The 23,671-nt window shown below is 42.4% G+C and overlaps 1 protein-coding gene across 5 annotated transcripts in view; it reads left to right on the forward strand.

Moving 5' to 3' along the window:
* The first annotated feature begins 539 nt into the window (after positions 1-539).
* LOC134220371 (dihydropyrimidinase) overlaps positions 540-23,671 on the forward strand; it is a 117,671-nt gene continuing 94,539 nt past the window's right edge. For 3 of the 5 annotated variants that reach the window (XM_062699418.1, XM_062699421.1, XM_062699422.1), the window contains exon 1: positions 540-890. The gene's annotated coding sequence lies outside the window, so the exon portion shown is untranslated. The remainder of the gene's footprint in view (positions 891-23,671) is intronic. The other 2 variants (XM_062699420.1, XM_062699419.1) reach the window with 2 other exon arrangements.

Genomic DNA, 23,671 nt, shown 5'->3' on the forward strand with positions numbered 1-23,671 from the left:
GCTCTCGCACGATGAAGCCAAACAATGAGGAAAATGGATTTTCCTCCCGACGCCACCTCATTCACGCGAGTGGCGGTGCTGTAAGTGTTGGTAGGTACTCATTCATTCTTCCAGTTGAGGGGACCGCCCATGAATAGAGATATTTTTTTTTTTTAAATATCAAATTAAAAATAGTAATCAAATCCAATTCATTCTACTGTTCTCCGTAGAATGCTGATGAGTGATTTGAGAAAAATGGTAATCTATAGAGGTTTGAATCAAAGTATAATGTAAAATATAATATAATTATAATGATTTTGTATGTAAAATTCCTTATTATTCAACAAGCACTCTGAGCACTATGTGCTTGCGTTAAAGCTAACATAATGTCTTGCACATACCATCTAAAAACGAAATACCGCATGCTCTTGGTCTGAGACCTTCTTGATTGAAAATTCATCCGGCCTCAGCGTCGCCGTCACCATAGCCGTCATCGCATCAGCGACCGTCTATCGTGGTAGCCGTCGCCGTCCGCCAACCCATGCGCTGCACTCAGTTCGTTGTTTTCCGGCGACGCGTGTGGAAGTGTTCTAATCCGTGGCTTTCGGTTTACCTACGGACGGTCGTTACCACCAGTTGGAGGAAATATAAAGATAGATTTTTTCTCTTCTTCCTGTGTCTGTTGGCCGTGCATATCGACTCCGCTAGACGAGGTATAGTAAGCAACAGCGACCAGAACGGTACATCGAGTAATAGTCAGTGGATTTAATAGTGAAAATCTAGTGCGAAAAACGTCGTGTTGGGTGGTTAGGGCGCTATAGGGCGTAGAGTGAAAAAGTGATATTTTCTCCGCAGTCCAAAGTGCAGCGCATTATAAGCTTTCAGTGAGAATCGGTAGCGGAAAGGCTAAGGTGAAGATAAATTGCATTGAAATTGATTGGATGCCAGAAGAGTATCAGTGAAAATGAAGCAATTATGATTGTGTGAAAATTTCATAATCTCTGCAAAAAAGGAAATGGAAGGGCTGCTTCGGTTCGGTTGCAGTGTGAATCACGCAAAAAAAAAAAGATGCAATTCATGGGAGCCACTCAAGAAAAAATGATCAACCAAAACCATACGGAACATGTGGTTTCACAATAATGGATAGACAGTCGGCCAGTTAGTGTATCATTATGGTCCAATGAATGGAACGTACCACACGAAGAATCCAGAACTTGAACCATTGCTCTGCTCTCACCCTACATATCTGCGATTCTGTTGCCAATTATTTTATTAACAGTCCGCCGCCCATCGGAACAGCCAGCAAGAGCTGACTTACTCGTTCAAAGCGAAAGAGTTTCATTTAGAATCTCCCCCTCATCCAGCCAGCCAGCACTATTGCTGTCGGAAAGCATCCGCGATTATTATGCTACGGCACAGAACTCTTTGCTCAGGCTGCACGTCTGGCTGGTGAATGATAAAAAAAACACCCAATGTTGGTCACGCTCCCGTAACTTTTCTACCGCAGTATTGGCAGCAGCCACATTCTCTCTTTCTCATCCATTATCATAAAATAGTTTGCACCTCCCGTCCGCTGTTAATTGATCCCATGTGAGAAATAGACTCCTGCCTAGATCTGACTGACTCCCCTCAATAATCGGCGCAGCAGAGGAGCATAGCATCCAATGAATATGTAGATCGCTACGTGATAATCGTGAAAATTCTTTCCGTTATGGATTTTTCCCATACAAATATTTGACGGGGGGGTGAAAAGTGAGAATCTAAGTCCCCTCGATGAACATAGCATACTTAAATACCAGTTGAATTAAATAAGAATAATGATTTCGACTGTGGTAAGCGCCGAAATTTGGAATCATTTGAAACGTACGACAAAGTACTGAATTAAAATTCCGATTTAATAATCAATGTTGGATTGTATAGCGTCAGCGGCGATTGTGCTTCGTTGAAATTTAAACTAAACTCTATTGAATAAAAAAGAAAGGCTCATTCGTGATGTTTCCGCAACCTCTTTTTAATGTTTAAGAGTGTGTTGTTAAATTGCAATAAAACAAAGCAGCTAAATATAATATGGAATTGGCTTTCCTCTTGCAATATAGGCAAACTTTTTGTTTGTTTTTGGGGTTTCGAATGGATTGTTTGTGTGATTACGATATCAAAGGAACCAGTAGGGTAAGTGTACCGGTTTTGGCCATCTCAGTGTCTAATTTCCGAAAACTATCGATCAGCAAATCGTAACGTATACGAAATGTTTCCTGGTTTTATTATACTGCAGTGTAACTCATTCTTTCACCTTATACCGGACAAACGTGTTCTTTTTAGGAAGGCATTATCGCCTCGCTTCGCCTTATACCGGGCGGACGCGACTATTTGAAGAAGGCAAAGCACTATGATCCAGCATACAGATTTAGGCGGAAAGATGCATTTCACTCCAAAACTACATATATTTTTTAGAAAAAAAATGGTATTCCACAAAATTGTTCGGAATAGTGAGGCCATCATTATAGTGCTATCAAAAAATAGGGTGGCCCATTAAGGTACACTGGGGGAAGTGGAAAAGGAAAAATCGATAATTCATGTTCAAATTATTGTAAAAGGAATTTAAATGATCTAAATGCATTAAATCATTATGGGCTCTCAAAAACAGTCCAATTTGCACCAACTGTGCGATAATTCATACCATTTTAGTCGCTTGAAATTTATAAAAATATATTTGAAATTTAGGAGTTATTTTTCCACTTACCCTAGCGGAATGGGGTAAGTGGAAAACCCAAGTTATCTTGACCTTCAATTGTGATGAGCAGTGATAAATGATTAAAATCAAGACGGTAATTGCTCTGAGTATCTTTTGCTGAATAATTTCATTGGATTAAAGGAATAGGTCTCCAAGGAATTCTTGTAATATGTAGTGGAGGGCTGGTTTTGCCTTCTCGAACATTAAGTGTACGTAAAATCTATAGGTTCGCCACAAAGATGACGTTTTTATAGGAAAAATGGGGCTTACAGGGTTATAAACTAAGCAACTTAATTTAACGAATTGAGGTGATGTCTGTGTGTGCGTGTTTGTATGTATGTGTGTGCGCAAAACACGTACAAAAATATCTCCTATTTTCATGCACTTGTCCCTACACGATTTGTTCGCAACAAATTGCATTCAACGGCGAAACTTGTTATGAATATAAATGAATATGTATTATGGAATATATTTACCTATCAGTGCTATTTTTATCTCTCTCATGAATTTTTTTTTATATGTAAAACATGTGAAAGGTATACATACCGATAGGTGGATTAATCAGGCGTTTTCTTATGTATATTAGTCCAAACACCACTGAAATAACAAGGATAACAAAGAAGGAACATATTAAGATTCAAAGCAATCGAAATAAACCATGAAGGGAAGGAAAAATTGCGTAATCAGAACATTATCCACTTCCCCCGCAGTGTTCGATATCAGGGGTAAGTGTAAAATCCTTAAATTATTTTCTTTCATGGTACCAACCACTACAAATTGAATGTGATTAGTTTAATTGTATTGTAATGGTCACCTGTGGTGCAAAATCACTGGAAAAAGAGACAATTTATGCACGTAAGAATTGATTTTATGAATGCAAAAATTAACTTTTCACGAAACCTAAAATGACAGTTCCAGCGTAAACTGTGTTAGTGTAAGTTTAACACAGATTTTAAAATAGCATTAGTTTGAACATTAAACTATATTTTTTCCCAATGTTATGGTGTGGTAAAAACTGTAAAGTCTGTAAAATTGAAATTTTTCGAGTCGATTTTTACACTTACCCCATTTTTCCACTTCCCCCAGTGTACCTTATATATAAATTTGAAGTATTTTTTTTTCTGTCCCGGAATACTACCATGTAATGTTCTACAAAAAATTGTAGCGCAGTTTATTCCAATAAATTTAGCAAAAAAAAACTTTTTCTGTAACTCTTAAGTTGGCTGATTTAGAGCAATTTTTAGTGTCCCTCAAAACAGTATTTTTGATCTACTTTTTTTGTTTTAGATTTTTCGGAAAAGTCGTCTTCGGGTGACTTGAGGAGCTCAAAAAAATGCAATTTTTGATGTACAAATATGCTCAATATCTTTTGCGCATCAAAGCCTATCATTTCACTCCGCAAACGAACTTTTTATAGAAGCCTCGAAGGCCCATAGTATTATAAACCAATCGACTCAGCCAACTTCATCTCTACACATCCTCCGAACTAGGTTGTCCGGGGTATTGTCCAGACCACATGTGGCAAGCATGTGGTCACGCATTGTGCGAAAACGTGGGCACACGAACAACACGTGTTCCGCCGTTTCCTCTAAACCTGCGCACACCGGACACTCGGGCGAGGTCGATTGTCCGAACCGGTGTAGATACTGTCTGAAGCAACCATGGCCTGTAAGGACCTGGGTCAGGTGGAAAGTGATTTCCTCATGGCGCCTCTTGACCCACGTACCTATCTCCGGTATCAACCTATGTGTCCATCTACCCTTAGTGGAACTGTCCCACGCACGCTGCCATTTGACCATTGAGGCCAACCTGACAGTCCTACGGATGCCTCTCGGGCCGCGCATTTCGAAGCTCTATGTCTTCACCGATAACGATGTCAATAGGCATCATACCGGTGATGACGCAAAGTGCATCGTGCGATACGGTACGCGCTCGCAACTCTTAGGTACATGAGCCTCTAAGTACTTTCTTTCGTTCTGTAGCAGTTAATACGCAGGGCCGTACCCCAAGCTGGCCCCCCATACCTCAGTATGGACAGAGCGACACTAGCCAGAAGTTTGCTCTTGCTGGCATAAACCGCAGAGCTATTGGACATCATCCGGGACAAGACCACTACAGCTGTGGACGCATGCTTGCAGGCTTAATTGACGTGGCTACCAAAGGTGAGCTTATCGTCGATCATTACCCGAGTACGTCGAGTTTGATGGAGTGTTCACAGGTGACCGCGCAGTTGCCTCTTATCACCGCTTGTTGCTCCGACTTTCGGTTGTTAACAACAACCACCTCAGTATTGTCGTGAGCCAGTTCTAACTTCCTGGAACTCATCCACTCCTCAACAATTGCGATCGAGTGGACTGCAGTCAACTCCACCTCTTCGATCGATTCGCCGTTGACCTCCAGCGTAATATCGTCAGCGAAGCCGACGATTACCACGCCCACCGGGAACTTCAACCTCAAGACACCGTCGTACATGACGTTCCATAACACCGTACCCAGTATGGAACCTTGCGGAACCCCTGAGGTTATGTCAACGCACTTCCGACCCGCCTCAGTGTCGTATACCAGTTTTTTTTTTATCTTTATTAATGAGGTTTTCGGCCCTGGACCGGTTCGCCTCGTATATACCAGTACTCGATTCTGGAAGTAGCTTCCGAGAATCTTGTACAGGTACTCGGGAGTTCCAAGATACAGGAGTGCATAGCTGCCCAACTGGCACTTTTGAATGCATTCCTCACGTCGAAAGTCACTACTTCACAATAGCGAACTCCCCTCCTCTTACGCTGGATAGCTATCTCCGCGGATTTGGTAACCGACAAGATAGCGTCTACGGTCGACTTACCCTTTCGGAAGCCAAACCGGTTACTCGATAGACCATCCGCACCCTCCGTGCATATAAACAACCTGTTGAGGATGATCTTCTCGAGCACCTTCCCCGCCGTATCAAGCAGGTATACCCGGGCAGAAGCCATGAACAGAATAACAAAACATGATGTGGACTTGATTGATATAAGAGATAAAAGAACAGGCAACAATATCAAAAATTTGCACCGAAATATCATTTAAATATCAAGAACAAACTAATGGCACATGATATTGATCACTTCTTACAAATAGCATATATTGATCTCCTCATGATATTTTAGTGCAAAATATTGATATTGTTGTCTGATCTTTTATCTCTTATATCAACAAGTCCATATCTCATTTTGTTATCTAATCAATATTTGATATTATTGAGCTATTTTCGTCTACTCGGGTTGGTCTATATGCCGACGGATCCCCCGGTGGTTTTCCCTCCTTCGGCAATAGGACCAAGCTTTGCCTTTTCCATGCTTCAGGGAAGACTCCCTCGTCCAGGCATCTCTGCATGACAGATCTGAACATCTCGGGAGCCTCAGCAATGGCCGCTTTGATAGCCAGGTTCTTTACCTTTACCTACCCTAAGGGACTGTGCAATCCCCGCAATTTCCGCCACAGTTACTCTTCCCTCGTTGGCCATCCTGGCCCCTGGCAGCTCCACAAAGGGAGGCCAGGGATTTGGGTCGTGACGTGGGAAGAGCCCCGCGTGTCTTGGCCATTACGACCCTATAGGCTTCCCCATGGATTCGCGTTGGCACTTTGACACAGGCCCTCGAAGCAGGCTTTTTGCTTGATCTAATCTCTGTCTTCAGAGCGGCTCTAGCAGCCACGACCGCCACCAGTCGTTCAACACGCTCCTCTTCTGTGCGTGCTCGTTGCATCCGCCTCCTTGCCCGTAGGCAGGCGCGGCGCAGGTTCGCAATTGCTTGAGTCCACCAGTAAGTCGGTGGCCTCCCATTCCTAGAGTGAACTTTCCTAGGCATGGTGGCATCGCATGCACGCGAGAGTACTGTTACCAGCTGCTCGCCGCTCAGACCGGGAGTATTGTGCTCGCTGTGGAGCGCTTCCTTAAACACCTCGTCGTCGAAGTACGATGTCTTCCACATACGAGGGCTAGGCCTCGCCCCTTTTTCCGTCCGCTGAATGCTGGTCGTATAGTCGATACTGTAGCGAACCGCCAGGTAGTCGCTGTGAGTGTAGCCATCATCTGATTCCAGCAGGATCTGCCCCCGTTGATTCGTGGAACGGTTCCCCCATTCCACGGCCCAAGCGTTGAAGTCCCCCGTTATCATCACCGGCCTACGCCCCATCAGGTTAGCCGTCAAACAATCTAGCATACGACCGAACTGCTCGATCGACCATCGAGGAGGCGCATAGCAGCTGCAGAAGAAGACCCCGTTGACTTTGGCAATGAGGAAGCCCTCGTGTGTCGAAGACACCAACTCTTGGACTGGGTATTTCCCCGTTGTCCATATCGCCGCCATTTTAGACCCATCGGTGACCCAATTACTGTTCCTGGCATTTGCTATGATGGCGATATCCGTACCCCATTCAGCAACTGTCTGACACAGCAGTTCCTGGGCTGCATCACAGTGGTTCAGGTTTAGCTGCGTTACCTGCACTGTGATTTTGCAGCACGCTTAAACGCCGGCACTTCAAACCCCCATGGGGTGCTTGCTGTTCGCAGCTTTGCTGGAACAAATCAAACAATTGGGAGGGTTCGTGCAGCATTGTGCCTTATGTCCCTCCAATCCGCAGTCGGCAGAGATTGCTTCTGTCAGGGCCTTTGCAGTCCCACTGCTTGTGGCCCGGTTCCAGGCACTTGAAGCAAACTTTAGGTTGCTCGTATATGCCCACAGGGCACACCGACCATCCCACCTTGACGCTCCCTAACTTGACTACATTGGAGGCATCCGCTGCAGATAGCCGAACCAATGCTACCTGCGTCCCTGCCGGACCTTTCCGTAGCCGAACGGCTGCGGTGGGCGTCTCCACTTCACACTGTCGCCGCAGTGCCGTGACGAGCTCTTCGACTTCGGTGATCTCGTCCAGGTCTTTAACCCTTAGATTCACCTCCGTCGTGAGTGCCCTCACCTTGACCGTCTCGCCTAGGACTTCCTCCGTCAACTTCTTGTAGGCGGCGCCCTTTTGCGAGACGCCCCGCTTCAGCTCGAGGATCATCTCGCCCGTTCGGGTGCGTCTTCGACGTACGTCGGCGCCGAGTTCACCGAGCTTGACGTCACTCCTCATCGCCTTCAAGACGTCCGAGTACTTAGCTTCGTCCGTCTTGATGACTAGGGCATCACCCCTGGAGCGATTGGTGCCTACCCTCGGCTTCTTGTTACCCTCATTCGCCTGGGTCTTCTTTTCGGCCCTTGACGTCTTCGGTTTCCTCTTGTTCTTGACCGGGGTCCAGGAGGCGTCATCCCCCTCTATTTCCCTGGTCTGGGGCTGCTGAGAGCTCTCAGCCTGCCGTAACCCCTTACCACCGTCTTTCCTGGGTGGACGGACCTTTCCAGGTCCTTCCTACCCCAGTTTTGGAGGTATCTGCTGAGCACATGTCTGTCTGTCCGTGTGTATGTATATGTGTATTGTGTATGTGTGTGCACAAAATCTAAAAAACATTAGATAATTTTTCATATAGTAATCCTTAACCGAATTTCTTGCAACAAGTTTCATTCGACAGGGGGTAAAGCCTTGTTGATTACTATTTAATTTGATAATGATCGGCCGTTGCGTTTAAAAGTTAAAAAATGGTACATTGTTATGAAATCAAAATATTGGAGATATATATTTTTTTTTTCATGTTTTGGTAATTTTACTAAGGCCGTTACAAATACTTAATTTAATGTATGCCCTACTGGTCTCAAAAGGTCAAGGGTGGGACAATAAAAAATAAATACTAAAATGGAAAAAATCAATAAAACTTCTCGGATTTGTTAAAGTTAAAGAATGTTTTGAAAACCCTCAAAATTGCCCGAATCTGTTTTGTTGCCCGCTCAAAATATTTTTTTTTGGCAAAAAAAACCGAGGGGGGAGACATAATTGTTTTTAAATATTTGTGTCGACCTAATGTCATATTTTTAAAATAAATTGATATAACTCGACAACAGATACAGACGATGTTCTTAGAGCAAAACACGAGTCCCAAAAGTCTTTAGAAGGTGACATTCGTGAAAAATAAAAAATTAAATAAGCAAATCAAAATTATTGTTTTTCGAGTGACACCCTAATACTAGTAAGTAAAATTGTTCCAAATAAGTGAGCCTTTGCCAGTTTATATGGCAAAGTTGATTGTGAAAAGCTGCGCTACAATTTTGTAGAACATTTTATGTCAATATTCCGCTAAATATAAAAATATTTTTCATCACGTTTTCATAAAACGTGCCACCCTATTTTTCGATAACCCGACATCAAGTGCCCAAGTATCCAGAACAACTTTGAAGAACATTTTTTGACATAACAAAGAATATGAGTAGCTCTTTCAAATGCCGTTGATCTGTCCTAATCGGAGAAATCGACTTTTGAAAAAAAAAACGTAGTTTCGACAGAAAAACGATTATAACTTTTGATCCGCAAAAGATATTGAGCATATTTGTACATCAAAAATTGCATTTTTTTTTGAGCTCTAAAAGTCACCCGAAGACGACTTTTCCAAAAAATCGAAAACAAAAAAAGTAGATCAAAAATACTGTTTTTTAGGGAATCCCTAATCCAAGTTGGTAAAGTTGCTCTAAATCAGCCAACTTAAGAGCTACAAAAAAGTTTTCTTTGCTAAATTTATTGGAATAATCTGCGCTACAATTTTGTAGAACATTACATGTATTCCGTGAAAAAAAAATATAATGGGTCACCCTATTTTTTATAGCACCATATCGATGGCCTTACTATTCCGAAAAATTTTGTAGAACAACATTTTTTCTAAAAAAATATAGTTTTGGCGTAAAATGCATCCTCCCGCGTAAATCTGTATCCAGGGCCATAGTGCAATGGAGTACAATTGTCAACGTTATAGACTTATGCAGGGGTTCATCGAATTCACTCACCCGATGGATTTTGACATTTGAGCGGGTCGTCTTCTCGAACAAAAGTTCATTTTGCGTTCATTATGCGACCCGCTCAAACGTCATAATTTCTTGGGGGAGTTCATTTTGCGTTAGTCTATTATGCAGGACTGAAAGCCATTTCGAAAATCAAACTACAAAATACATAGGCAAAATCCATGCACAATTTACAATGACGAAATTTATAAATTTATTTATTGCGCATAAATCCCAAAATTTTATTCCCACCTTAGGGTTTCCGCACCGAGCACTCAGCTCAAGACACGGCGACAAGGGGAAAGTTATAAAGTTGGTAACCCTGATTTTTGACAATTAATGTCGATTGTTTGTGTGAGTGCACCGATGTAAAAAAAAGAGCTTTTAGCTGAGTTTTTCATTGTCAAATGCAAGTTTTGATAGTATTATTCATGTATGAGTGAAAAACATGTAGAGCAAAGTGAGGCAAGAGTACTTAGTTTTCAATCGATCATGTAGCCCTTATGAAGCAAGCTTCTGCATATCATATCAATGTCGACGATTCGTGTACTCTTCCTATACGTTACCCAGTGGCAAACATATTGAAATTATTTTAATTCGCTTTAGTAGATCCCTTATTACAAGACATGTTCAAAACGCACTCTTACCCCACCGGTGGGGTAAGAGTGCGCATCGGGTGGGGTAAGAGTACGCATTTTTCCAATCATGTATTTTAAGTATATATTAACAAAAATAAGAGTAAATAACATTTAATTGATGTTTATTGAAAGTATATTATAGAATCTTTAAAGATTACGTAACTCTGAAAGGGGGAGGGTCCTAGATATATGAACTTTCATACGAAAACAATTTTATTTTTTATTATATACAAAAAAAAACTACAGAAGTAAAAATATACGAGGTTTACCGTAACTTGAAGAAAGGAATTTTCTTTAAAGAAAGATCACTAATTACGTAACGGAAAATTTGACCATTTCATCACCCCTCCCCGCTATCTAACACTTTTTGTTTGAATCCTCTAAAAAATCTGAATCGTTATACATTTCGCAACCCTCCCAGCTCAGCGTTGCGTAATTTATGGATGTTTCTTTTGATTAAATTATTATCATTCAGATGAGATTGTGTTTTCGGACTATGTTGAGGTGTAAAACAATATCAAACACAATTTTATTATTTCGTTTCAGTGCTTTGTTCGCTAAGTCCTTTCTAACACCAAATTACATATTTTTAAAGGGAGAATTTGTGATAATTTTCGATTTCTGTCCCTTTTTTCTTTGTTCTGGACCTTTACGCTGTGGAACTAGTCTTATTTCGGCCGGAGATACGGGCTTGACACCAGAACTTAAAGGTTCACATGCGTACTCTTGCCCCATCCGTTACTGCGTACTTTTACCCCTTTTACTCCAAAATTTATTCAGTTAATGGTTTTGACTTCTTGGAAAACCAACCGAATTAATGTTCTGCACCACAAAGTACTCTATACAATAGGTCATCGAAATGATACAATGTTCACCTGATTGAACGTATAGATGGTATTGGAATACTTGTTACGAAAACACAATTATTTTTAGCAAAATGACCAGAAAATTAACTATCTTCATATCTCCCTTGTTGTTTATTCAAATCGTTTACAATTACACATAACAATTGTTGGTCAGAATACCTATCAAACTGATGCAGTGCTGCTAGTTTATCTTTTTTTATAACTTCAAAAAATCGAAAACGTACTCCTACCCCACGCGCACTCTTGCCCCACTCTACTCTATAAAAGGTCTATCGGGGAAGCAGTCGCTGAAGACAATTGTCATTGTCTTCAACGACGAAACGAAAAGTTTCAATGCAAAAAGCAATATATACTAGTTGAACGCTTGCTTGGGGGTTGTATTATTTTGCATTCTATCTGTCAATCGTTGACTTGCAGCGCCGCACTATAGATTATGTTTTGTTTGGGTTGTTTTGTTTGCATTGGGTTTTCTCCCAACTCTCCCTAATATTGTATTTTGACAATTTTTCAACTTTACCCGTCAAATCTGCAAACTTTTAGTATATATAAACACAGCGGAACGCAAGACGAATCGATTAGTCAGAAAACCGCACAAATCGGTCAACCCGTTCGTGAGTTGTTGTGTCTCAAACGAATTTCAAACTTATTTTTATACATCTCGCGCTTATGATCATAGGAACGTAACTGCATTGGTCGATTTCTCTTCACCGATGTTTTCTTTTTATCAATGCAGCGAATTTCAACAGTTTGCCTTTGATTTCATAATTCGGGACGTTAAAGGATAGTTGTAGCTTGCACCAGAAGTAACAATAATGTTTGTAGCTATAAATATAGTTGAGTAATTAACGAATTAAAAAATCGTACAAGAGAAATCGATCTCTTATGGTCCTAAGCGCGAGATATAGAAGAAGATAAGAATTATTTTTTGGGTATTATAACATATACCGGGTGAATGTCATTCGGGTAAATGACTTTCAGGTTTATGTTATATTCAGGTAAACGTGTTTCGGGTACACCCGATTCTGTTTTTACACGGTTTTTTTACACGGGCGTGTAAAAAAAATCCCATACAAAATTTTTGCAAAGTTGCTCCGTTTTGTATGATTTGTCGAGAAATCATAAAACTTTTTTACACGGATTTTCAAATTTTAAACTAAAAACTTTTTTTACACGGAAGTGATTGAGAAGTGAGAAATGAGGAGTGAGAATTGAGACACTTCTAACTTATCATTCCCCTCGTCTTATTTCGCACTTCTTTATTTTCGTATTATTTACTCACTTCATACTACTCATTCCTCATTACTCACTTCTCACTGTGAAAAGTAAGAAGTGCAAAGTTAGAACTGAGAGGCCTCACTCTCGCTCCTTATTTCTCTTGTCACTAAGAACTAAACCACGATGACGTCACGCGTCGATTTTCAGTAAGAAGAAAACCTCATCTGAGGGCAAAGTTTACAAAAAATGAACATCAACGTGAACATCCGGTTAACTAAAAGCTTCGAATTCACTCAAATATTCATCGGCCCGCAGCGGATGTCATTTTTTCGGGTGAAAAGAAGAAGAATCGTGAAAAAAGAAGACGCTCGTGGTTAAGTCCATTCACAGTGGTCCTTTTTGCCAAACGGCATTTTCGGCTAATGACCCGAGTAGACGAAAATAGCTCAATAATATCTAATGTTGATAAGATAGCAAAATGAGATATGGATATGATTGATATAAGAGATAAAATATCAGGCAACAATATCAAAAATTTGCACTGAAATATCATTAAAATATCAAGTTATGCTATTTGTAATAAGTGATGAATATCATGTGTCATTAGTTTGTTCTTATCCATAGCATATTTTGCTATTTAAATGATATTTCGGTGCAAATTTTTGATATTGTTGTCTGATTTTTCATCCCTTATATCAATCAAGTCCATATCATGTTCAGTTATTCTGTTCATGGCTTCTGCCCGGAGACCTAACGGGTGGCCAATTTCAATACTCCAATACTTTTTTATGAGAACATTAATGCTTTCAGAGTAATATTTTCTTATATGAATGAATCCTTAGAATGTTCAGAAAATTGTCGCCCACACACTTTTACTCCAACATGTTCAGTTGTTTAAAACATGCCATCAAAACAAGAAGTACTGCGGCGCGCATTGTACAATTCTTTCAAGCGAACAAAGATCGTGGGAAAACTACACGGCGGACAAATTTTAAGCGTGAAAATGTTTCGAAAACTTTAAAAAGATGTTTGTCTACTGAGCTCTATTGTATACAATGGTGATTGGAAAGCCAAAGACACGAAGCAACTCATCAATAGGATCAGAAGCATCATTCGGAAATGGCACTCATCCAGCGGTCATGTGATACCTGCAAGATTTAACTACGCCGCACGGCGGACCACGGACCATATGCTATTATTCATTGTTGTAAGTTATAAGACTAACACCAACTCTTTATATAACGTATATCATATTGAACTGTTCTTCTTTGTAGTTTTCTTCTCGAGCCATTCTTCCCATTCCCGCTATTTAGAGGCCACCCGTTATTCCACCAAATTTCCTGTTTGGTCAAACGACCAATTCGGCTGAATGACCTTTTCGCCCAAATGACTTTCAGCCTAATGAGATCGGCCAAACGGCGTTTCCCCCTAAAACAGCTTATTGAATGTTGCTCCATTTTGAAAAGAGTTTCAGACCATCCAGGCAAAATTTCTTGAATTTAATAGCACCGACAGTTTCAAACTACCTGTATCATACCGTTCAATACGAACTTTATTATGATCATTGTACAAATAAATCGCAATTCACCGGCACTTGAATTGAATAGCGCTTGGCTCCAGTCTTATCAATCGCATATGTCAATAAATCGTACCTCGGCTACCTACTGCGCCCTACAGTTACGCAACACAATTGCTAATCGAGTTCGAACTAGGTCAAGCCAAGGCTTTGCCGCCACCACCGTAAAATAAACCGGTGCAACCTGAGAGGCGATGGCACATGGGGCTCTATAGAGGTTTGCGTAAACTGCCCGTTGGGCAATTTAAAGATCAATTTGGACACGGTCCCAACAATCGCTACCACCGGGGACCGGGAACAGCAGGTGACCAACCGAGCGACCGATAGGCGATTGAAGAAGAACGCTACAATAAAGTCGCATCAGCACTTTTGGTGCAGTCTGTTCGTGGGGGTTAAATTGCCAGAGCCAGATTGAGTACTTGCTCCCATTTTGTCCGTAAATAGCTGTCGGGAGGAAAATTCACATTTGCAGACTCACTTGAATTGAAGCAATTGAGACAAAGTTGAATGTTGCCGTTATAAACAGCTACCAAGGTCTGAGCAGGGTTCAATCATACTTAGATTGTATCGTTTACTGTTCTTACGCAATGCAACTTATTGTGTCATTCAACTTAGTAAGAACAGTAAAATATAAAACTAGCTTTTGTTTAGTTCTATTCTTGTACTTAATCGTAAATTGCAGGAATTTGGGCAATATCTTGGATCTTCGTGCTGTGAAAAATAGTGTTCAACAAAAAAGCGTTGAACCTCATTAAAGCAATCAAAGGTAAATAATTACATGAAATTTTCATCGATCCATTCTCTCCGTATTTATTTTCGAAATGTCTTATCACAGACAAAGTAATTTCCCACTTTTTAGCACATCATCCGGATGGTACATTTTAAAGGATTATGCATCGTCGCCATTTCACTACTTCCCAAGACAAGCAGTGTACATATCTTGATTTCATGGTAAACACCGCCAACGTCATCATGATTATCATCTGGTACAATTAGACGAGGAATAATCACCATGTCGTGATGATGAGGCTGTCACATTTGACTATTGTCAAAGCGCAGTTTCTCGATTTTTGCTGCTGAACAGCAGCGGCGTCACAGCGCACCGCACGAGCTCCAGCACAGCATCAGCTGACGGAGTAATTGAGATGTTGTCGCGTGGCCCTCTCGCTGAACATAACATGACGAGAATTAATCGTCATGGAGAATACCATGCATGTCATCATTAGGCCGGTAGGCAACCACACCCGACACGCTAGCAAGCAGGGTTCTGGTCGCGAGTGACGACCGAGATTCCAGCGTTCACGTCACGTAATTTATCTTCTGGTAAACAAAATAAGACATGAACAAATGAAGTTGGTGTGAATTTACCCAGTTACATATTTGACTTATTTTTTGTAATGAAATTTAGTGAAGCTATGCACATAATCAACATTTGCATCGAAATTAGCATCTCCGTGTTGACTTCCGAGTAGAAGGCACAGGCGGCGCCAGAGCTCTGGTAATGGTGAGGCACCAGCATTTTTGGCGTAATTAGTTCATATATAATTTGGCGTCAGTAGTGAGAACTACAATTGGAGGCGTTAAGGGCACTCCTCACGGAATCCAAATTTCAAAGTACTCGCGTTTTCAAGGGCACACCAATCGATACGGAAGTAACGCACAACTGTCATTTTTATTATTTCACGCATGCTGCGACGCAGCAAAGCTGAAACATTAAAAATGACAGTTGTGCGTTGCTTCCATTATCTTCTGGTAAACAAAATTGCTTATTGGATTCCGCGAGGAGTATCCTTAATAAATCAAGTAAATCGATTAAAAAATGTCAGGCAATTGTTTATCAAATGCAATGCAATCGTCTAATTTATTGAAAAGGTCTCTAGAAATTCATTGGAATGATTTTCCAAAATCTCCCAATTCAAAAAATAATTTAGTATTCCTTCCGAAACTATCGGAAATTTCTATAGTAATTATTTATTTGCGGAGGATTATTGAAGAAATTCTTTGAGGAGAGAGAAGAAGTTCATGATGAACGAATTTATGGGTCACTAACCGAATTAATACCTTGGGTAGGATTTTCCATACGAACTTTTGAATAAATTCATGAAATGTCACCTGAATGATTACTGAAGAAAACTCCGAAGCAACTCGTGAAGTAAATTTCCAAGGAATTCTCGTAAATATCCGAAGAATGGATGGATTGATTGAATCGGATGGATCGACTGCAATCCAGATGTTCCGACAGGATACCACTTTGAACGGACTTCGGAATGAGCACTGATCACGACACTTTATTGCAGGGTAAAACAAAACCAAAATCTCTATTTAGTTTCTTCAACAAACGATCGAAACAGCTATCTCATCTACGCGCGCGTATGGATGGATGGGAACTGATTAGTTTATTGTTCAAGTTATAACAATTACATACAGGTGGACGAGCGAACTGGTGATAACGAGAGAAGATATAATGCATTATCTTGTGTTTTGAATGGTGCGGTAATTAAATTAGGGTGATACAAAATATTATTCTATTTTTAGTTTTTTTCTCCTGAAATCCTGAAATCCTTTTTTACACCTGAAGTTCATTTGGAAATTTCTCCAGGAATTTCTTCTAAAATTTGTCCAGAAAAACCTACAGAAATTCTTTCGGGAATTACTCCAGAAATAATTTGTAAAATTCCTCTTGTAGTTTTGTAGGGATTTTTCGTAAAAGCTCCCGAAAGGCCTTTGCAAATTTCTCCTGAAATTCCAATGTTAAATTCCTTCCAAAATTCCTGTAGAATTATTCTGGAAATATTGTTAAGAAAATTCTTCCGAAAAATATGGAAGAATGAAATAAGAAATCCCAAAGAAATTTTCTGAGGAGCTTTTAACGGAAATATCAAAGGAGAAAATTTCGTAAAGAATTTCTACAATTTCTCGAAGAGATTCCAAAAATAAACTCCAAATAAAATTAACGATCGATTCCCAAAACAAATTCAAAAGGATTTTTAAAGGAAATTTCCAAAGAATTTCAAAATGAATCTCTGTAAGAGTTGCTCTAAAACCCCGGAGAAATTACCGAAGGAATACCAAAAAGAATTTTTGAAAGAATTCCTGGAGATCGTTCTAAAAAAAGCCTGAGGGAAATTTCTTGGAAAAGTACTATCAGAATTGATAAAATATATTCCGAAGCAATTTGTAAAGGAATTTCCAAAGATCATGCTAAAATAATTTCCGTATGTGTTGTAGATACTGAAAAAAATTCTAAAATCCTTCCGAAATTTTCTTATAATTTCCTCTTTGAATTTTCGAAAGAATATTACGGAAATTTTAGAAGAAATTTATGGATTTTTCTCCGAAGTAATTTCCGGAGGATTTTCAGAGGAAATCTTTAGAAATTCCGAAAGAGTTCTTGAAGGAATGTCCAAAGACATTTTTGCAAAAATTTAAGAATGTGGGAAGTTCATTCCGAATTTAATTTTGGAATTCCGTTCGGAAAGCCCGTTAACGAATTCTTCCAGAAATTTCCAGAATTCATTATCTATGGGTTGACGACTGAATATTTGCTATTATCTTTCGGTTATAGCAGTCTTAATAAGTAGCAAATACTTTGTTGCTCCTACATCCGACATTTCATGTAATTTATTTAATCTTCTTCCTCACCCTTTGAAGAAGGTTAAATAAATTAACCGAAACGTCGGATGTAGGAGCAGCAAAGTATTTGCTACTTATGAAAATTACTATCGCTGAAAGTAATCAATCTTAATTCCTTTTGAAAATTCTTCGGAAATACCTTTGGAAAATCCTTCAGGTATACCTACGGAAATTGTTTAAGGTATACCTTCGGAAATAGTATTAGGAAAAATCCTTATAAAATGTCTTCGGGAATTCCTTGGAAAGCCCAAATTATTTTTGGAAATACCATTTGAAATTTCTTCGAAAATTCCTTCGAGAATTGCTTTACAAATTATTTAAGAATTTCTTTCAAAATTCTTTTAGAAATTCCTTCGGTAAACCCTTTAGGAATTCCTTCATGAATTCCATTGGAAATTTGTTTGAAATTTCTACGGAAAGCCATTCAGAAATTCCTTTAAGAATACCTACTGAAATTATTTCAGGAAAACTTTCCAAAACTTCTTTAGTAAAATTCCTTTTATATTTCGTTTGCTAATCGATTGGTTTTCGGCGAGAAATACTACTGAGTAGTAGTAATGGCCGTCTTAGAGTAAGGAAGCGGCAAGAAGATTAGTCCGCAGAAGATGGTCGAAGGCCAGTGAATCGACCGAAACGTCCGGACAATCTGGCAAACATTTGTTTTATTTCTCGCCGAAAACCAAATGATTAGCAAACGAAACATAAAATCGCGTCGATCGATCCATTGTCATCATCAAAATTCCTTTTTTTATGAGTATTTTCTTTGGAAATTGTCTTTGAAATTCCTGCTGAAATCAAACTATTAGCTTCCGGGCCTCTTGAAAGGAGGCCTCCGGGCCTCTTGAAAGGAGGCCTCCGGGCCTCTTGAAAGGAGGCCTCCGGGCCTCTTGAAAGGAGGCCTCCGAGCCTCTTGAAAGGAGGCCTCCGGGCCTCTTGAAAGGAGGCCTCCGGGCCTCTTGAAAGGAGGCCTCCGGGCCTCTTGAAAGGAGGCCTCCGGGCCTCTTGAAAGGAGGCCTCCGGGCCTCTTGAAAGGAGGCCTCCGGGCATCTTGAAAGGAGGCCTCCGGGCCTTTTGAAAGGAGGCCTCCGGGCCTCTTGAAAGGAGGCCTCCGGGCCTCTTGAAAGGAGGCCTCCGGGCCTCTTGAAAGGAGGCTTTCCGGGCCTCTTGAAAGGAGGCCTCCGGGCCTCTTGAAAGGAGGCCTCCGGGCCTCTTGAAAGGAGGCCTCCGGGCCTCTTGAAAGGAGGCCTCCGGGCCTCTTGAAAGGAGGCCTCCGGGCCTCTTGAAAGGAGGCCTCCGGGCCTCTTGAAAGGAGGCCTCCGGGCCTCTTGAAAGGAGGCCTCCGGGCCTCTTGAAAGGAGGCCTCCGGGCCTCTTGAAAGGAGGCCTCCGGGCCTCTTGAAAGGAGGCCTCCGGGCCTCTTGAAAGGAGGCCTCCGGGCCTCTTGAAAGGAGGCCTCCGGGCCTCTTGAAAGGAGGCCTCCGGGCCTCTTGAAAGGAGGCCTCCGGGCCTCTTGAAAGGAGGCCTCCGGGCCTCTTGAAAGGAGGCCTCCGGGCCTCTTGAAAGGAGGCCTCCGGGCCTCTTGAAAGGAGGCCTCCGGGCCTCTTGAAAGGAGGCCTCCGGGTCTCTTGAAAGGAGGCCTCCGGGCCTCTTGAAAGGAGGCCTCCGGGTCTCTTGAAAGGAGGCCTCCGGGTCTCTTGAAAGGAGGCCTCCGGGTCTCTTGAAAGGAGGCCTCCGGGCCTCTTGAAAGGAGGCCTCCGGGCCTCTTGAAAGGAGGCCTCCGGGCCTCTTGAAAGGAGGCCTCCGGGCCTCTTGAAAGGAGGCCTCCGGGCCTCTTGAAAGGAGGCCTCCGGGCCTCTTGAAAGGAGGCCTGGGCCTCTTGAAAGGAGGCCTCAGGCCTCTTGAAAGGAGGCCTCCAGGGCCTCTTGAAAGGAGGCCTCCGGGCCTCTCGCAAAAAGGCCTCCGGGCCTCTTGAAAGGAGGCCTCCGGGCCTCTTGAAAGGGAGGCCTCCGGGCCCTCTTGAAAGGAGGCCTCCGGGCCTCTTGAAAGGAGGCCTCCGGGCCTCTTGAAAAGAGGCCTCCGGGCCTCTTGAAAGGAGGCCTCCGGGCCTCTTGAAAGGAGGCCTCCGGGCCTCTTGAAAGGAGGCCTCCAGGGCTCTTGAAAGGAGGCCTCCAGGGCTCTTGAAAGGAGGCCTCCAGGGCTCTTGAAAGGAGGCCTCCGGGCCTCTTAAGAGGAGGCCTCCGGGCCTCTTGAAAGGAGGCCTCCGGGCCTCTTGAGAGGAGGCCTCCGGGCCTCTTGAAAGGAGGCCTCCGGGCCTCATGAAAGGAGGCCTCCGGGCCTCTTGAAAGGAGGCCTCCGGGCCTCTTGAGAGGAGGCCTCCGGGCCTCTTGAAAGGAGGCCTCCGGGCCTCTTGAGAGGAGGCCTCCGGGGCTCTTGAAAGGAGGCCTCCGGGCCTCTTGAAAGGAGGCCTCCGGGCCTCTTGAAAGGAGGCCTCCGGGCCTCTTGAAAGGAGGCTTCCGGGCATCTTGAAAGGAGGCCTCCGGGCCTCTTGAAAGAAAGCTTCCTTGAAAGGAGGCCTCCGGGCCTCCGGGCCTCTTGAAAGGAGGCCTCCGGGCCTCTTGAAAGGAGGCCTCCGGGCCTCTTGAAAGGAGGCCTCCGGGCCTCTTGAAAGGAGGCCTCCGGGCCTCTTGAAAGGAGGCCTCCGGGCCTCTTGAAAGGAGGCCTCCGGGCCTCTTGAAAGGAGGCCTCCGGGCCTCTTGAAAGGAGGCCTCCGGGCCTCTTGAAAGGAGGCCTCCGGCCCTCTTGAAAGGAGGCCTCCGGGCCTCTTGAAAGGAGGCCTCCGGGCCTCTTGAAAGGAGGCTTCCGGGCCTCTTGAAAGGAGGCTTCCGGGCCTCTTGAAAGGAGGCTTCCGAGCCTCTTGAAAGGAGGCTTCCAGGCCTCTTGAAAGGAGGCTTCCAGGCCTCTTGACTTCCAGGGCCTCTTGAAAGGAGGCTTCCGGGCCTCTTGAAAGGAGGCTTCCGGGCCTCTTGAAAGGAGGCTTCCGGGCCTCTTGAAAGGAGGCTTCCGGGCCTCTTGAAAGGAGGCTTCCGGGCCTCTTGAAAGGAGGCTTCCGGGCCTCTTGAAAGGAGGCTTCCGGGCTTCTTGAAAGGAGGCTTCCGGGCCTCTTGAAAGGAGGCTTCCGGGCCTCTTGAAAGGAGGCTTCCAGGCCTCTTGAAAGGAGGCTTCCGGTCCTCTTGAAAGGAGGCTTCCGGGCCTCTTGAAAGGAGGCTTCCGGGCCTCTTGAAAGGAGGCTTCCGGGCCTCTTGAAAGGAGGCTTCAGAGCCTCTTGAAAGGACGCTTTCGTGCCTCTTGATAAAAGGATTCCGGGCCTCTTGGAAGGAAGCTTCCGAACCTCTTGAAAGAAAGCTTCTGGGCCTTTTCAAAGAAGGCTTCTGGGCCTCTTTAAAGGAGACTTCCGGTCCTCTTGAAAGGGGGCTTCTGGGCCTCTGTCTAAGGGTGCATTGCTCTATGTTTAATATTAACAGCGTGACACGCTAGTATCATTTAATATACTAAATGATAATAACGCTTATTATCATTTAGTACGTTGAGTGATACTAGCGATTCACTCTGTTAATATTAGACATAGATCAATGTACCCTTAGACAAAGTTGTAGAGGGGAAATAGCGCTAGAAGTCCGTCATACAACACTTTTCGGAATTCCGCCTCCAGAATGAGTTATTGGTTGAATACTAAATGATAATGAAATGATAAGTTCAATCCCTGACCCCAGATAGAGAACCACTGCTTAGGATGTCTTCAAAATTTCAATTATTGCGAAAATTCCTTCGGACATTCCTCCGGGAATTTAATTAGAACCTTCTCAAGACTTTCGAAGATTCCTTTAGAAATTCTTTTGGAAATTTTCATTCAGATATTCTTTTACGAATCATTCAGAAATTACTTCAAGAGTTTCGTCGGAAAGTTCATCTGGAAATTCCTTTGACATTTCCGTTTGAAACCTTTTCGATAATTCCGATAATTCGATAATTCGATAATTTTCTATTTCATTCTTTAATAAATTTCGAAAAAAAAATCTTACAACAAAATTCCCGGAATAATTCCTGCAGCAATTTCAGAAGATTTTTTAAATGGTTTTACTAAAAGCAAAGGTAAGTTCTGAAGAAATATCCGGATGAATTTACAAAGGCCTCTTCAGAGGATTTTGCGAAGGAATCCCTGGAGGAATGGCAAAAGTAGTGAATGGAGTAATTTTCTAAATTATTCCTGAAGGAAATTTCTGGAGTGGAAAGAATTTCTGAAAGATTTTCAGAACAAATTATCAAAAAACGAACAGTGGGTAATGTCTGTGACATAACCGCTAAGTGGACGTAGAACTTGACTTGGCCATGCCTTAAAGGTACATATGTCCAAAATTCTCACATCAACTATTTTGGATAAATAATCGGCCTTGCATACCATTCCTTGGCAAAATCTTCTCATCAAACCGGCACTTAGTAAGAAAACGATCTATTCAAATAACCGCGAATTTCTAGTGGTGGTATAAAAAACACTGAATGCTCTGCGAGCGAATGCACTTTTCTTTTATACCTTATTTTGAATCTTCTCTGCTTCCCAATTGGTGGGCCAATCAGCCAGTGTCTTGTATCCCGCTGCTTTGTCAGCCAAAGCGTCATCATCATCAACGCGTTCGAGAAGGGCTTCTTCTTTTTTACGCTTGTTGCTCGCTGCTGGCGTCTATTTCCTAACGGGACTTTTCGCTAGATACAGGCCAATAAGCCGGGCAAGCGAGCTTAGAATTGCAGTTCAGGTGGGAAGTACGTGTTCTTTTCTGAGACAACATTGTTAGTAGTAGAAGGAAGGAAACACCCGGACATGGGATTTCGGGTGATAAGATTTAGTATTGGTAACATGGGACGATCATTCAGTCACGTTCGCTTTGTGTGCAGTCAGTATCAAACAATGTTTTTCTACATATTTTTTTATCAATACCAAAAAATCCAACATTTGATGAAAAATCGATTGATAGTTTATTAATGTTTGAGCTGTTATCGGTGTTTTTTTTATCCAAATAAGATTATGTGAGAGATTTGGACATCTTATGAATCTTTAAAGGCATGGTCAAGCGAAGTCCTTCGTCCACCTCGCGGTTAAATCAGAAAAATTATCCACTGTTAGTTTTGACGCTATTTATGAAAATCACGCATAAAATTTTATCTCTAGAATATTGGATTTGGCACCCAAGTACAATTTCTATCCCGAAGGGTATTGAAAGCATTGATATTGATCTCTATTATTGGCTCTCTGAAGAACCGTTTGTTTTTTGGACATACATGCTGCATCATGTGGCTTTTCTTCAGCCTGTCTCGGCTCAGCACCGATGCCGGCCGGTCTCGGCTCGACTCTGCTGCTGCTGCTGCCGGTATCTGCTCAGCATTGCTGCTTTGTCGGGTCTGTAGGGTGGACTGCTGATGTGCTGGCTAGGTTTCGGATGATGATGGTCGCTTCGATGGTGACGAGCCGAAAAAGCGGTCGGTGCAGACTTCATTCCCTGCTAAAAGGTGTGAGTGCTGTTCAATCGATGATGCGGTTGCTTCGCTTGTCCCGGTCAGAATGAAAGGAAAAAATCGCGTTGCGCTATTTTATGGCTTCTCGGCAGACCCAGTGGCTGCTCATTCGCTGGTGTCTGCACCAATCAGAACGTGGTAATGGAATGATGCAAGAATTATGCGGTACCCATATTTATAGGTTCCCTTGATCTCAATGTTTTTCATTGAAAACAGTTTCATGCCTATTGAAACAAGTTTTTCGGGTCTTATCAAGCATGGACATGGAAGGCATACTTGAAATCTGTCGATTGAGGGGCTTACCGCAGAAATTCGTCCACTGAGACGGACGCTATTAACGTTTAAAATCTTTCAACACAGCGTAACGCGGTCGATTTGAATATTTTGAAATGACACCCGGTATAGTAAAGAGAGACGTAAGTCCTACGTCAAAAAAATCCTGGATAATTTCAGAATTAATTCAGAGCAATTTTGTCGTACATAATTAAATTTCAGGGAAAATATTAGATTTGGTGGGTCATGTGCCCCATCGTGTCCCAGCTTAACTCTGGCTGTGGTAAAAATAAGGCA

Source organism: Armigeres subalbatus, chromosome 3, assembly GCF_024139115.2.
Source record: "Armigeres subalbatus isolate Guangzhou_Male chromosome 3, GZ_Asu_2, whole genome shotgun sequence".
Classification (NCBI taxonomy): Eukaryota; Metazoa; Arthropoda; class Insecta; order Diptera; family Culicidae; genus Armigeres; species Armigeres subalbatus.